Here is a 14,130-nt window from a genome sequence, read left to right on the forward strand (position 1 = left end):
AGCTTGACACGTATACATTGCTAAGGACTTGACTTCGGCTGAAGGAGATAAGCTCGTTGCTCTCCTTAAGGAATTTAAGGATTGTTTTGCTTGGAATTACAAAGAGATGAACGGGGTACCACCTAAGGTAGTACAACATATGATTCCAATCATGGAAGGGTTGAGAACAACCAGGCAGAAACCATACCAAATGAATCTTAAGTACACAACGATTGTAAAGGAGGAAATAGACAAGCTCATTGCTGTGGATTTCATCTATGAAATCGAACATATGGATTGGTTGTCACCAATCGTGATAGTGCCAAAAAAGAATGGAAAAACTTAGGGTATGTGTTGATCTTAAAAAGATCAACGCAGCCACTAGGAAAGACCATTATCCACTGCCCTATATGGAACATGTTTTGGAAAGAGTGGCCACCCCAGGAAAGAAGCTTACAGCTTCTTGGATGGATTCTCTGGTTACAATCAGGTGTCCATAGCACCAGAGGACTAGCACAAGATAGCTTTCAATATAATGTGGGGGACATTTGCATACAAGGTTATACCCTTCGGCCTCACCAATGCCCTAGCAACATTTCAATGGTTGATGTGCACAGCCTTCAAGGACTACTTACAGAAGTGGTTGGAGGTATTCATTGACGATCTGTGTGCACACTCTCGATGGGCAGACCATCTGGCCTGCTTGAGGAAAGTGTTCGAGCGATGTCGATTATATTGTATATCCTTGGACCCTTTAAAGTGTTAGTTTTGGGTGAAACATGGTGTGATATTGGGACACATTGTCTCAAAGAATGGTATATCCATGGATGATAGCAAGGTCAAGCTGATATTGGAGCTGCCACCACCCACCAATTACAAGGGTGTGCAAAGATTTATGGGCCATGTGGGGTATTATCACTACTTCATAATTTTCTATGCTGAAATAGCAAGACCATTATACAAGTTCCTCATTATCTTTAAATGGACTGACGAATGCCAGGAAGCATATGATCGACTGAAGCAAGCATTGGCTAGCGCGCCAATTCTACGACCCCCCAATTGGGATCTCATATGTCACGTGCATATTGATGCATCAAATTTTGCTATTGGTTGCGTACTAGCCTAGCCTGGTGAGTTCAAATTGGACTATCCAGTCTGCTTCGCTAGTCGTCCAGCTAAATGATACTACAGAGGTGAACTACACCACCACAGAGAGGGAAGGGCTGGCCATGGTTTACGCCGTCAAGAAATATCGACATTATCTCTTGGCCAACAAATTTGTATTCTTTGTGGACCATCAAGCCTTATTATACTTCGTGTGAATAAGCCTTGCACCACGGGGAGAATCACATGATGGTTGCTATTATTGTTGGAATTCGACTTTACAGTCATGGTGGGTAAGAAAAGGAACACAACTTGTGTTAGCCGATTATATGTCAAGAATTCCAAATGGGAAACCAGCAAACTGGTGTTGATGATGATCTCCCTGATGCTTGTTTGTTCAAGTTGGACATGGTACCCGAATGGAGTGAGGAAATCTCAAATTCTCTATCTTATGGTTTTCCATAGGAAATACCTTTGAACAAAGATAAGATACGGTGGCTTAGCAAGCTTGCTGCACCTTGTCAACTAATTGTAGGAGAACTATATAAGCTAGGAAAAGATAATATGCTAAGAAGATGCGTAAGAGAGGATGAGTTCATCATCACAATATTGGATGAAGCTCAATCAGGGATAGCAGACGGGCATTTTGCTGGAGAGATCACAGCTCAAAAAGTGCTTCAAGCAGGACTAAGGTGGCCTACCTTATTCAGAGATGCCATAGAATTTGTCAAAAGATACGAAGAATGTCAACGTTTCGCTATCCCACAACAAAAGGACAAGATGCCGTTCACCCCTATTATTGTAAGACAACCATTCGAGAAATGGGGAGTAGATTTTGTTGGACCTATTAATCCAGCGGCATATCCATCCCAAGCCTGATATGTGGTGATAGTGGCCACGGACTATTTCACAAAATGGGCAGAGGCCAGAGCCTCAAGGAGAGTTGATGCACGAACAACAACAAAATTCTTATATGAACAAATTATCTCGAGGTTCGGCTGGTCTATTAGAATTAGTTAGTGATCGTGGCTCACATTTTTTTAATGAGGTGATTGATCATTTAGTTGTGGGATTCTTAGTGGTCCATCAAAAATCATCAACTTATTATCCACATGCCAATGGTCAAGCAGAGAGTACAAATAGAATTTTGTGTACTATCTTGACAAAAACCTTAGAAGCAAGTCAAACAGACTGGGAACATAAGCTGATAGCTCTTGCTCTAAGGTAGGTGTTCTGATGTGTGCAATAGTGATCTCAACAAGAAGACAAGGAGAGAGAGAAGAGGAAGCAAGACAAGAATCATCACCTACATGCACACCACCACAATCAAGCAAGTAAGCATCAACAAACACAAGCTACCACAATAGCCACAAGACAATGAGTGAGAGAGAGAAGGCAAAACTCAATTGTGATAATGGGATTGTACCTTTTCATATTTCATAAGTCACTTACATACATGAGCTCACTTTTTACAATGGTCGGCTGCCCATTTAACGATTGGGGGCCCAAAATTGATTTCCGAGCTCTATGTACACCTAGGCTTATTCCTGTGAGGACCGACATTATATTAGTCATAAGCTCGATCATCCCATTTATCTTTTACATGAAGCGCTTATCGGTGGTTACATAATAATGAGTTACAAGAAGTGTAACCACGCTTAAAGATGATGTTAATAGTGTGGTTAACAAAATGAACTATAAAATAACAATAAAAAGAATTGAAAGGTGGATTTTCACTCTAATCGGGATATGTCAATACTGTAAGTGCAAACTATAGCAAGGAGTCCTAAGACAAGGTGCTTGCAAATAGTGCCAAAGATATTCACCAAGATTAAGAACACTTGAGCCTTGCAAGATAGAGAGAAGGGGAGGAGAATGTAAAGGTCTTAATACCGGCTTATACCTCAAGCCACTCTTTGTAAAGAAACTCTCTCTTGTGGGGAGAGCTAGGGTCCTCAATCTTTCCTCCTTTGTTATCACCATAAAGGAGCTTTACAAATGGGTGGGGAGCAAAGAGAGAGAGGGCTATGGAAAGCTTAACGTCTACTTTGATGCCACAGTGTGAGTGACAATATGAGAGAGTAAACAAGAGAAGGATAAGCTAACATACATTAACACCATCACTCACCCACACAATCCCTAAGCATGCATGATGCAACAAAGAGGAAGAGAAAGCTTACAAGCTACTTTAACCACAAGAGTAAGATGACTCAAAGAAGAAGAGAAAGCATACAAGCTACTTTAACCACAAGAGTAAGATGACTCAAACTCAATTTTGTTAGAATGGGATTATGTGTTTTCTCATTAGTCAAAATGCCTTGTATACAAGACTTGTTTTCTCAATATGTTAGCTAGGCTAATTTCCTAGTCTAAATGCACATTACCAACATTACATAAGTTGTAAGCTTGGTGTTTGACTATCTTCCGGCATTACACAAGATGTAAGCTCAAAGATTTCCCATAATCATTTTACATAAAGCATGTTGCATAGTACAAAGATATGGTTTGAGGATTCTGCCACGTATTTTGGAGTAATGTTAGCCAATGTGGTTAATAGCACTACAAAAATAACATGACATGTCCTTTAAGGAAAAACTAGTTTTTTTCAAACACCTTGATATGAATGCCAATTCACTTTATGGCTAAGGCATGACTAAAAATAATGAGATAAGTACTTTATGGAAAAACCCTTTTTTTTCAAACACCTTTTGTGAGCTAGTTCAATTAAACTATGTGCAAGGTGTGTGTTCTATGTACACAAAGTTTTGGCCAAAAATGTGATGCCATGTAGATGATAAACACGCCACACTTTAGCATCCCACACAAGTGTTATTTCTTTCTTTTCCAACGTAATCCTATTAGAAAGACATGGGTATAAAGGATCGTCATGTCCTGGAAACAATCATGTGTGCAAAGTTACATCAAACATTGTAAATTTTGGTATAATCCACACATAACAATATGTGTGTATAACTAGATTCATATTGGTATTTTTAATAGCTCTCTGATAGGCAAAAAGGAAGAAAAGAATGGCCAAGAGGACATTCTCAATATGTGTGCACAACTAGATGCATATTGACATTTCCAATAGCTCCTTGCTAATATTGGAAAAGGAAGAAAAGAATGGCCAAGAGAACATTACCAACCTAGCGCCTCCAAGTGGTTTTATTTCTTTAGAAGTGCTAATGTACACCATAACTTAGCACTTCCTACCTTCTCCACATGATGGTTCATGCACATATAAATGTATATCACTTTGGTGCATATAGCCTACATTTTGCCATAGGATATTTGGGTAACATTGAGCTTATGTTAACTGCATTTCCAATGTCGGTTAATTGGGCAATTGGCTTAGGCAGGCCCACCAACATATTTTTTAAAGGTCGTATAAGCAAAGCAAGTGGTCATCATTCATCAAGTTATTTCAAAAGGGTCACTTGGAATTTTTGAACCGCCGCCCGAGCTGGTTTTTTAGCACTTCATGTAATATTTGGAATTTTCCCACTCAAATGAGCACATCACGATGTAAACAAGGGATGTCCGAGCTAAGTGCAATGCCAACATCATGTACACATGTACACTAGTAGGTGTAGAGACACATAGTTCTCATTTTTACACAATGGCCACCCAAGTTTGGGTGCCCAGCCACTTATAAGTTTTGTATAAATAACAATGTAAGGAATGAGAACACACACTTCCCTTGTGCAATTTTAGAGCTCTTGCCCTCTTGCTAGTGTGTGTGTGAGTGTGTCTTGCAGGTTATTGAGTTGCACCACCATGGCTATGAAGCTATGAGAGGAGTTGTCCAAGAGAATCAACATAAACACCATTTGGTGACAAGCGGTGGAAGGTAAGATGGCACTAGCCTCTTCTCAAAGCAGTGGAGAGCTTCCCTTCTAAACGGATTTTCTTTGCATCCCCAACAACGAGACAAGCAAGTGGTTTCAACTCTTTCTGTCTTGTTAAGCCTTCATTGGTGTGTGCATAATGCCTTTGCTTGTGTTTTCTTGAGAGTGTGGTGAGAATAACGTGGCATTGGTGCTGCTGTCGAGGAGGCAAGAGACAAATCTTAGTGCTTTCTTTTGCATTATCTTCCATTTTTGCCTACACTATGTGCATAATGGTGTGGATAAGGTGAAGAAAGGAAGGGGAAAAGGAGAAGGAAAGGTTGGTTGGATTTGTGTTTTGTTTTAATTTTTATTTCGTGTGTTATTTTCTAGGATAAGGTTGGTTTAAGGGTACTAGATTTGTTCATTTTTGTGTGGATTTAGTAGATTAAGGTGTGGAGTGTGGTTTCTATCAGATTGGGAAATCCTTATTATGTTCTCTCGATTGAGCCAAAATACATCCAATTGTAAAGTTTGAAGCATCAATATGGACATGAAAGATTTGGTTCCAATCTAGTGCCCGTAAGATGGGTGCAGACACTAATGCTTACTTCAACTTTTCAAAGGATTCCTCACACTTGTCAGTCCAATTAAACTTTACAAGAAGAGCATATAATGGTCTAGCTAGGACAGCGTACATGTAGATGAATCGACGATAATAGCCACAATGTCCCATGAATATTTGTACCCCTTTAGGGTTGATAGGCTGAGGTAATGAGGCAATGACATCAATTTTATCCATATCTGTTGAAATGCTATTGCGAGAAACAATATGGCCCAAAATCTTTCCTTGTCTTACCATGAATTTGCACTTGTCAGGATTCAAGCATATACGATAAACTTGACACTATTGAAACACAAGTCTGAGGTGTTCTATATGATCATCACGCTCTTATCAGTGAACACATAAATCATCCATGAAGATCTCAAGAAATAGCCTAAGGTACTCCTTGAATATATGACTCATTAACGCTGAAAGGTTGCAGGTGCATTTGTTAGACCAAATGGCATAACACGATAGGCAAAGATGTCATCTTCAGTAGCAAAGGTTGTCTTGTGTTGATCCTTCGGATCAATTGACACTTGATTGTAACCGGAGAATCCATCCAAGAAACTATATGCCTTTTTCCCTGCAACACGTTCCAAAACATGATCCGTGATTGGAAGTGGGTAATGATCACGTACAGTAGCTGCATTTACCTTCTTGAAGAACGAAAGTTGGGGGCTCGAAGACGATCAGATACCGTCCTAGTCTCAACCATAAACGATGTCGACTAGGGATTGGCGGATGTTACTTCGATGACTCCGCTAGCACCTTATGAGAAATCAAAGTTTTTGGGTTCCGGGGGGAGTATGGTCGCAAGGCTGAAACTTAAAGGAATTGACGGAAGGGCACCACCAGGAGTGGAGCCTGCGGCTTAATTTGACTCAACACGGGGAAACTTACCAGGTCCAGACATAGTAAGGATTGACAGATTGAGAGCTCTTTCTTGATTCTATGGGTGGTGGTGCATGGCCGTTCTTAGTTGGTGGAGTGATTTGTCTGGTTAATTCCGTTAACGAACGAGACCTCGAGAGGAAACATGCTGCCAATTGAATCTTTTTGTCATTGCCATATGGATGAAATTGGAACTAGACCTACCACTGATGTAGCCACGTGTCCACAATCTCCTTGGTACATTGCTTTTGCTCGCTCCCAAACTGTTCCGGAGTAATGTCGGGGCCTAAAGCAGACGCCAAGGTATCCATGCTTGAGAGAGTAGATAGGGTAGTGGTCAATAAAGAGATGGAATTTTGCAAAGTCTGCATCTGCATGGCGACCTGTGCTTGTGCGCCACAAAAGAAGTGTCGAAAGTAACTTTAAATTCTCAAAAATTAGATTTAGTCACAAAATCTTTGAAAAGATCGCCACCATCGACGACCTCAATAGCTGGTAGACTTGTTCGCTATCGGTCTCTTGCCTGTATTTAGCCTTGGATGGAATTTACCACCCACTTAGGGCTGCATTCCCAAACAGCCTGACTCGTCGACGGCGCCTCGTGGAGCGACAGGGTCCAGGCTCGATGGGGCTCTCACCCTCTCCGACGCCCCTTTCCAGGGGACTTGGGCCTGGTCCGTCTCGCAGAGGACGCCTCTCCAGACTACAATTCGCAGGGCGAGGCCGCGCGATTCTCAAGCTGGGCTCTTTTCGGTTCGCTCGCCGCTACTAGGGAAATCCTCGTTAGTTTCTTTTCCTCCGCTTAGTGATATGCTTAAACTCAGCGGGTAGCCTTGCCTGATCTGAGGTCCGTTAGGTTTTTCCGGGGTTGAGGGGACGGCCCGTGGTATGAAGGCATCGCTAATAAAATTAGAACTTGGAGGGTGATATGAATATCATAAATTTAATTAACGGGTTCAGGCACACTCTACCTTTTGGATGACCATTGCAACTGAGGCTATGATGTATCGGGCATCCAATATGTAGGCTCGCCGGTCAATCATCGCTCACTCCACCATGCTCATCAGTATGTCCACAATAACACGGTGGGACTTCACACCAGTTACGATGTAGTTGACAATCTTGGAACCCTTCACGTCAAACTGTGTAAGATTCCTCCCAAGCATGTATTGATTCTTGGGTGTTCGCGAACAGCACCGCGGGGGCGGGGGGGTGTTCGGGCGCGGCTCTGGGGGGCCGGGGGGTGTTCGGGCACGGCTCCGCGGGGCCGGCCGGGGGGGGGCCGGGGAGGGTATACGGGCACGGCACCGCGAGGGCCGGGGGGGCCATAGTAGCGTTTTAGTTTTCTACCATTGAAATATCTTGCCATCTCAATGTTGTCAGGTGTTTCTATGCACATTGAGCCTTGGGGGGTTATTTTAGTGACTACTAGGAAAGATTTGAAGCATTTTCCGAGTATCAAAGATCACACCTCAGGGGTTTGCGAATTGAAACAATTGACGGCATACAGATGAAGCGTTAGATCAATGGAAGTAAATTAAAAAAAAATATTTTGGACCACTGACCCAAGAGATACTCTTTGCAAGCTGTTTCTGTTGTTTTAAGAGATGTTCTTTGCAAAATGGATAGAAACATAGTTCCAATACATGGAACCCAAGGACGATACTCTTCCTCCCCAATCTGGGTCCTAGTTGAATCCCTAATAGATTCGAGAACATATTAAATGAAATTTTGGCTACCAGTCGGTATGGTTTGCAGATTCCGGGTAGCTACGATGGGTAAAGACAACAATATGGTGATTACTACCTAGAAAGTTACAAGAACTTGTGCATGAACTTGGAAGTCTCCTATTTGCCAGTAAAGATGTTAACCTACTTCCACGCTCGATACTTGGTACGGATCATCAAACTCATCAATTCGCAGTTGTTCAATATGCGTATTACCCCCCCTTTTTTTTAAACCAAAAATTAACTTAGATGGAAAAATGTGTATAAAATATTCAGAATTATCACTATACGAATATCCTAAAAATTATTCCTCTAATGAGAGTATACAATATTCCTAGTTATGATATAAATCTTTTGCCACTCTATTCTGAATCGTCGAGATAATTACTAGCCCCACCATCCGTTGATTCCGGGACCTTTGAATTTGAATGACCCTCATGAATAGCTAATGTTAATTTATCCAATAGCTTATGGTGTTGAAGTAGTTATACCCATAGAATACCTAGTCCCAAGCTTAAGGATTGCAGTACAAGAACGTCTGACGGAGAATGCATTAGTTGAAAGGCTAATTGATTTAGAGAATCTTGATGAGATCAAGCTGATAGCATCACATGGACTCATGGTCGAAAAACTACGCAGGAAACATTGGTTCAACAAAAATCTAAGACAAAAAGAACTGGAAACGGGAGACCTTGTCCTCATGTATGGTGTAGGAAGCACCAAGAAACAGAAACTCAAATATCGAGGCTTGGGACCATTTGGAGTATCGGAGATCACACCTCAGGGGTCTGCGAAGAATTGAAACAATTGACGGCATACAGATGGAGCGTTACATCAATGGAAGTAAATTAAAAAAATATATTTTGGACCACTGACCCCCAAGGGATACTCTTTGCAAGCTGTTTCTGTTGTTTTAAGAGATGTTCTTTGCAAAATGGATAGAAACGTAGTTCCAATAAATGGAACCCAGGGACGATACTCTTCTTCCCTAATCTGGGTCCTAGTTGAATCCCTAATAGATTCGAGAACATATTCAATGAAATTATGGCTGCCAGTCGGTATGGTTTGTAGATTCCGGGTAGCTACGATGGGTAAAGACAACAATATGGCGATTACTACCCAGGAAGTTACAAGAACTTGTGCACGAACTTGGAAGTCTCCTATTTGCCAGTAAAGATGTTAACCTATTTCCACGCTCAATACTTGGTACGGATCATCAATCTCATCAATTTGCAGTTGCTCAACATGCGTATTACCCCTCCCCCCTTTTTTTAATCAAAAATTAACTTAGATGGAAAAATGTGTATAAAATATTCAGAATTATCACTATACGAATATCCTAAAAATTATTCCTCTAATGAGATTATACAATATTCCCAGCTATGATATAAATCTTTTGCCACTCTATTCTGTATCATCGAGATAATTACTAGTCCCACCATCCGTTGATTCTGGGACCCTTGAATTTGAACGACCCTCGCGAATCTCGTGAATAGCTAATGTTGATTTATCCAATAGCTTATGGTGTTGAAGCAGTTATACCAATAGAATACCTAGTCCCAAGCTTAAGGATTGCAGTACAAGAACGTCTGACGGAGAATGCATTAGTTGAAAGGCTAATTGATTTAGAGAAGCTTTATGAGACCAAGCTGATAGCATCACATGGACTCATGGTCGAAAAACTACGTAGGAAACATTGGTTCAACAAAAATCTAAGACAAAAAGAACTGGAAAAACGAAAGACCTTGTCCTCATGTATGGTGTAGGAAGCACCAAGAAAAAGAAACTCAAATATCGAGGCCTGGGACCATTCCGAGTATCAAAGATCACACCTCAGGGGTCATCGAATTGAAACAATTAACGGCATACAGATGGAGCGTTACATCAATGGAAGTAAATTAAAAAAATATATTTTGGACCACTGACCCAAGAGATACTCTTTGCAAGCTGTTTCTGTTGTTTTAAGAGATGTTCTTTGCAAAATGGATAGAAACATAGTTCCAATAAATGGAACCCAGGGACGATACTCTTCTTCCCTAATTTGGGTCCTAGTTGAATCCCTAATATATTTGAGAACATATTCAATGAAATTATGGCTTTTGCAGATTTCGGGTAGCTACGATGGGTAAAGACAACAATATGGCGAATACTACCCAGGAAGTTACAAGAACTTGTGCATGAACTTGGAAGTCTCCTATTTGCCAGTAAAGATGTTAACCTACTTCCACGCTCGATACTTGGTACGGATCATCAATCTTATCAATTCGCAGTTACTTAATATGCGTATTATCCCTCCTCCCCTTTTTTAAATAAAAAATTAACTTAGATGGAAAAATGTGTATAAAATATTCAGAATTATCACTATACGAATATCCTAAAAATTATTCCTCTAATGAGATTATACAATATTCCCAGTTATGATATAAATCTTTTGCCACTCTATTCCGAATCGTCGAGATAATTACTATCCCCAACATCCATTGATACAATATTCCCAGTTATGATATAAATCTTTTGCCACTCTATTCCGAATCGTCGAGATAATTACTAGCCCCAACATCCACTGATTCTAGGACCTTTGAATTTGAATGACCCTCGCGAGTAGCTAATGTTGATTTATCCAATAGCTTATGGTGTTGAAGAAGTTATACCCATAGAATACCTAGTCCCAAGCTTAAGGATTGCAGTACAAGAACGTCTGACGGAGAATGCATTAGCTGAAAGGCTAATTGATTTAGAGAAGCTTGATGAGACCAAGCTGATAGCATCACATGGACTCATGGTCGAAAACTACGCAGGAAACATTGGTTCAACAAAAATCTAAGACAAAAAGAACTGGAAACGGGAGACCTTGTCCTCATGTATGGTGTAGGAAGCACCAAGAAAAAGAAACTCAAATATCGAGGCCTACCATTCCGAGTATCGAAGATCACACCTCACGGGTCTGCGAATTAAAACAATTGACGGCATACAGATGGAGCGTTATATCAATGGAAGTAAATTAAAAAAATATATTTTGGACCACTGACCCAAAAGATACTCTTTGCAAGCTGTTTCTGTTGTTTTAAGAGATGTTCTTTGCAAAATGGATAGAAACATAGTTTCAATAAATGGAACCCAGGGACGATACTCTTCTTCCCTAATCTGGGTCCTAGTTGAATCCCTAATAGATTCAAGAACATATTCAATGAAATTATGGCTACTAGTCGGCATGGTTTGCAGATTCCGAGTAGCTACGATGGGTAAAGACAACAATATGGCGATTACTATCCAGGAAGTTACAAGAACTTGTGCACGAACTTGGAAGTCTCCTATTTGCCAGTAAAGATGTTAACCTACTTCCACGCTCGATACTTGGTACGGATCATCAATTCGCAGTTGCTCAATATGCGTATTACCCCTCCCCCCCTTTTTTAAATCAAAAATTAACTTAGATAAATGTAGCACGTGAGTCTCACGAGGGGTATATTAAAAGTTACACAATTACATTTACAGGAGGAGTTTTTTAAACCAATTTGGAAAAAGACTGTAAGTTTATGAAGAAAAAGGAGTCATTTTATTCATAAAAGTATGTAAGTGTAAGGGGTGTGTATCATGCATCTCACATGACAAGTGATGTATCCAAAACGTATCATGCATCTCACATGACAAGTGATGTATCCAAAAGTGAATGCCCCAATCTAATAAACCATAGAATCACTTTGGCATCTACGAAATCTAAAGTTGCACACCTCAAAATGAACATCCATTATGAACATAAGTGTCATCCTCAAAATCCACTTGAAGATCTCCATTGCAAAGCATAGAACATGTATCCTCATAATGAATATCTTCATTCATCAAGGCTTGGTGGGTTAACCTAAAAATGTGTATAAAATATTCAGAATTATCACTATATGAATATCCTAAAAATTATTCCTCTAATGAGAGTATACAATATTCCCAGTTATGATATAAATCTTTTTCCACTCTATTCCGAATCGTCGAGATAATTACTAGCCCCACCATCCGTTGATTTCGGGACCTTTGAATTTGAACGACCCTCGCGACGAATAGCTAATGTTGATTTATCCAATAGCTTATGGTGTTGAAGCAGTTATACCCATAGAATACCTAGTCCCAAGCTTAAGGATTGCAATACAAGAACGTCTAATGGAGAATGCATTAGTTGAAAGGCTAATTGATTTAGAGAACCTTGATGAGACCAAGCTAATAGCATCACATGGACTCATGGTCGAAAAACTACGCAGGAAACATTGGTTCAACAAAAATCTATGACAAAAGAACTGGAAATGAGAGACCAGGTCCTCTTGTATGGTGTAGGAAGCACCAAGAAAAAGAAACTCAAATATCGAGGGGCCTGGGACTATTCCGAGTATCAGAGATCACACCTTAGGGGTCTGCGAATTGAAACAATTGACGGCATACAGATGGAGCGTTACATCAATGGAAGTAAATTTAAAAAAAATATTTTGGACCACTGACCCAAGAGATACTCTTGCAAAGAACATCTCTTAAAATAACAGAAACAGCTTGCAAAGGAAAAAAATGCAGCAAGCTCAAGAAGAAGCTAAGGCTAGGGAGACCAAAGCTAAACAATTACTGCAGAAGAGACTGATACATGTCAAGATGGCTTCGGTGACTCTCTTGGATGAAGAGGAACTAAACATTGAGCCAGCGTGACTCAAGGTGGAACTCACTACAGCTAAAGGCCATGCAAAAAGCATTGCATTAATAGATACGGGGTCAAGTCATAACTTGATCTCGTATGAAACCTGGGTAGGATTAGATAGACCACGCCTCAAACCCACTGATGCGCAAGTACGTAGTGTTCACTTAATAACTACGAAAGCTGAGGGATTTTTAAAGGTTAACATTTCCATAAAAAATAATTCCTTAGTTAGGAAGGTGTTTGTCATGCCTACAGGTTCCATGGAAGAGAAAATGATTCTAGGACGATCCTAGATCTGCGCCAGTAAATGTAATATCCAATGGGAAGAAAGGACAATGTTGTTAAGTGCGGGCGACAAGGTTATGTCCATACCCTTATAGAGCATGACAAACAGAGGGAAACAAATCATAGATGATGAACAAACAACACCGAATACAGTGGCAACACCTCTTAAAACAGAACAAGCATCAGTCCCATGAAGCTCGCACACACAATACCCAAAATCTAAGGGTACACAGAAGTGGGTGCCCAAGATTCAACTTAAAAATCAACCTAACAAAAAGGACACCATGAATAATATGGGGACCACAAGCAGAATCTGTAAAAAAATTCAAAAGTCAGACCTTGCTGACACACGCCACTTCGGTTACAGAACTGAACAGGGAACCTAAAGATAGAAACAAAGAAGTTCAGCAAAGGGACACAGATAGAAGCCCTCCACCACAAGGCACAGTAACAATATTGTTCAGTTGGGTGAAAGAACAATTAAAAACTCTCACATAGAGCTAAAACAACTGCAGCAACAAATGCCTACAAGTGCCCAGGTGACCCCTTGGTTCTCGTCGTGACAGTAGAATTGAAGGATGTCCAATGGTTGCACAATGGGTACAAGGTAAGCAGGGTATCATTCACTCATTATGTGTATGTTTGACTGCTTGAGCATGAAGAAAAAAATGAGAAGGTATCAATCTTATGCATTCAAAATTCGAAAAGATTCGTGCCGTGAACAAATTCACAAAGGTTCACGCTGTGAACCAATACAAAAAGGTTAACGCCGTGAACAAATTCAAAAACGTTCACGCCGTGAAATGGTAATTTTTCACGGGCCAATCAAACAACACCACGTGGTTTTCTTCATTAAGGTAGCCGCCTTGTCCGATGGTTGCGTTATAAAATCAAAATTTCTTTCCTCTTTCGTCATCTTGCATCATGTGACTTTTAATTTCACTTGCGCATTGTTTTCGCTATTGATCGCTCTACATCTCCCATCCCACCATCCCGGATTTTGGACTTAATGGACTGTCTTCTTTCGAGGTAGGAGCT

The sequence above is a fragment of the Cibotium barometz genome, chromosome 58 (assembly GCF_041138505.1).
Source record: "Cibotium barometz isolate CiBa-2024 chromosome 58, ASM4113850v1, whole genome shotgun sequence".
Taxonomy (NCBI): domain Eukaryota; kingdom Viridiplantae; phylum Streptophyta; class Polypodiopsida; order Cyatheales; family Cibotiaceae; genus Cibotium; species Cibotium barometz.